Consider the following 3,416-nt stretch of genomic DNA (forward strand, 5'->3'; position numbering starts at 1 on the left):
GTGCAGTTTGGAGGTGCTGGGATGCTTGTAAGAAATGGATGCTTTTAGAGGAGGCTACAGAGGAAGTGGAAGATGAGGAAATGATGCCGATGCTACGGCTATGACAGCCCCAGCTGCAGTAACGAGTCCTCCGCAGAGGGATGCAGAACGCAGGATGCCGACGATGGAGTTGGGGAGCAGGTGGAGCAGTAGGCAGCGTCATTTGCACATGCATGCTTCAGCCTCAGCACGCATGATGGTGCAAACCTGTGCAGACCTGTCAGAAATAGAGGGGGAGGGGAAGTGAAGGTCAGTGTTGCAGTTTTACACAAACAACTGATCTAATAGTGACACCCAGTGTGGAGGAAAGACATGACAGCGGCTGTGTTGTGGAACATTATCATTTGTGGAAATATACACAGTACTACTGGTCATGCACTGTTGATTGTGCTGCATTGCCACCATGTGACCACACTTGGTTATGACAAAAATGGTTGGGTTATTTTGCAAGGGCAAGAGTTGCACTTGACTGCAATACTTTGGTCTTTTTACACAAATGAAGGTTTATCTCTGTTTATATAGCTACAAGGTATAAATTAGGATTTCTAAAACACACAAGTTTACACAGACCAGAAAATTCTGAGAGGTAATATTCAACAAAAGATATTCCACAGAGTTGTGGAAAACTAAAAATGTCCAGAGCACTGTTAAGGATGCTGATCAGAATACAGAAGAGTTGCACATTTACCATAGGAGGACACTATGCTACTTGACCAACCGAATGACAGTAGTATAAAACATGCAATTATGTTATTTATATAGAACAAAAGATGCCAATTACTTTTTAATTAATTTGCAAAGGGTTGTAACATCAAATATTGTGATTTAGATTTCTTTAGTTTACTCACTTTGCAAACTGATAAAAAATAAACATTTATATTTTGAAAGCATTTTACAATTACAGCATTTTTTTTTACACCTGCTTAAGACTTTTTGTAAAGGAGGATTCAGTTCCTGAGGTTGGTTGCCATCGTCATGGTGCATCAGCCACAGAGAAGTTTTGTCCATTCAGCAGAAGTTTTATTTAATAAAACTGAACGAGGAAAATGATGTGTAACAGAACCGAAACGACCGAAGGGTCAGAGAATACAGAAAGAAACAAATAGAATTCATAACTTAAGTCAATCTTCACACATGTTTATAAACCAGATAAATAAGGTACAATAGTACGTAGATGACGCAGGCCTGGATGCACAGGAGGAATGAGGAGTAGACAATCTATCCATCATACACTAAAAACACCTCAATGTCACTAAAATTCCCTTCATGATTTCAGTAGGCACAGGAGGATCAATCATCTAATCTTGCCCATTACCGTCATCCTACAGCGTCAACCTACCCATGTGCGTCTATTGTATGATGTGGGCATACTGTTTGGCAAGCAGCACCTTTCACTCCAGGATAGATAGATATTTATTGATCCCAAAAAAGAAGCAAACATACAGTCACACAGCACAGAATATAAATGAAATACTAGGATACAATATGCATACAATATACATTAAATAATAGGAATAAAAATGTCAGACGATATACAGGATGGGAAAACAAAACATGCAACTGCCTAAAGGAGTATGCTAGAATGTATGCCAAGATGTAAATAAACCAATTATGCAAGTTGCACTTAGTGCAGTATTGTGGTGTCTCAGAATCTTATCTAGCACCCAGTGATGACGTGTTAAGTGTTATTGCCTGTGGTATGAATGATTTCCTGTAGCGGTCCGTGCAACATCGAAGCTGTTGGAGCCTCTTAGAGAAGCTGCTCTTCTGTTGGACCAGAGGGTGGTGGGGATTACCATGACAGAGAACAGTTTGCTCAGTGACCTCTTCTTCACCACAGCTTCAAAAGTGTCCTGTTTGCAGCTGATCACGGAGCCAGCCTTCCTAATCAGTTTGTTCAGTCTGTTTGTGTCGCTGGCTCCGATGCTGCCGCCCTAGCAGACGGCGGAGGAGAACAGAGCGCTGGCCACAACCAACTGGTAGAAGATCTCCAACATTCTGCTGCACACATTGAAGGATCTCAGCTTCCTCAGGAAATAGAGTCTGCTCGAGTCTGCTGTGATTCTACAGGTGCAAATGAGCTTGCTGCAGAAGACAGATGACAGAGTTGTCCACTCCGAAACGAGGCTGGTAGGCAAACTGTAGAGGGTCCAGAGAAGAACTCACCTGCGGCCTCAGGTAGGCCAAGACCAGCCTCTCCAGCACCTTCCTCACATGGGATGTGAGAGATGCAAAATATAATGCAATACCATCAGGGAGGCGTATGATTGGCCCCAAATTTATTCTGCAGTAGGACATCAACCCCAAACACACAGCCAAGGCCATAAGAACTATCTTCGGTGTAAAGTAGAACAAGAAGTCCTGGATATGATGATACGGCTCCCACAGAGCCCTGATTTCAACATCATTGAGTGTGTCTGGGATTACATGAAAAGACAGAAGGATTTGAGGAAGCCTACCTCCATAGAAGATCTGTGGTTAGTTCTCCAAGATGCGAACAACCTACCAGCCGGGTTCCTCTAAAAACTGTGCAAGTGTACCAAGAAGAATTGATGCTGCGTTGAAGGCAAAGGGTGGTCACACCAAATATTGATTTGATTTAGATTCCTCTTCTGTTCATTCACTGCATTATGTTAATTTATGAAAATAAACTATTAACACTATAAACATTTTTGAAAGCATTCTTAATTTAAAAAGATTTTTCATACTTGCCTAAACCTTTTGCACAGTAGGCTACTGTATAGGCCTATAGCAGAACTGTCTTGATAAAAATTATGATATGAGAGAATCAGCACCCAAATGGAGCTGAACTATTGGCTACTACACACAATTAACTCTCTCCTTTTCATGGGAAGATTTCTAATGGAGAAACGTCCGTATGAAACTCCCCTCTGAAATTGGAATCTCCATTTTATTGGTAAAAAAGGCAAATAAGCAAACAAACAAACCAAAAAAAAACTAAATCTGACTCCAGCATTGAAAGTGGCCAACCTGCCTACCGTGACATCTCAAATGTCTTCGGCGAAAAAGCGTCTAGTTAGGAGAACTCCGCCGATTGTATTTACGAACAAAAGCTGTAACTAGCCTATACAAACTTTTTTTCTGTCAACGTCGTTGGTGCCTTGGGTGAAACGACTATACATTTTAATAAAAAATATCTTGGGGTGTGCGGTGTTAGCAAGTGAGCTTACCAGACCTCTGTAACCCGCTCCACATCTCTGCTTGATGATTGCTACTCGAGGCTACATTAGCCGCTACTAGCATAACACACCTGAATCTCCGAAGCAAACAAGTTGCATCAAGTTGCATTATGGGTGATGTAGGAGCAATTTTGTCAAGGAAGTCGATTGCATGGATAAAAAGACGATTCTGCTGCA

The 3,416-nt window shown here is 41.6% G+C and overlaps 1 protein-coding gene across 2 annotated transcripts in view; it reads right to left on the reverse strand.

The window, feature by feature from the left end:
- Positions 1-272, reverse strand: part of mcf2lb (mcf.2 cell line derived transforming sequence-like b) — a 41,647-nt gene extending 41,375 nt beyond the window's left edge. For both annotated transcript variants that reach the window (XM_034885423.1, XM_034885420.1), the window contains exon 1: positions 1-272. This exon is cut by the window's left edge and continues 348 nt beyond it. The gene's annotated coding sequence lies outside the window, so the exon portion shown is untranslated.
- Between the last annotated feature and the right edge of the window lie 3,144 nt (positions 273-3,416).

The sequence above is a fragment of the Etheostoma cragini genome, chromosome 11, assembly GCF_013103735.1.
Source record: "Etheostoma cragini isolate CJK2018 chromosome 11, CSU_Ecrag_1.0, whole genome shotgun sequence".
Lineage (NCBI taxonomy): Eukaryota > Metazoa > Chordata > Actinopteri > Perciformes > Percidae > Etheostoma > Etheostoma cragini.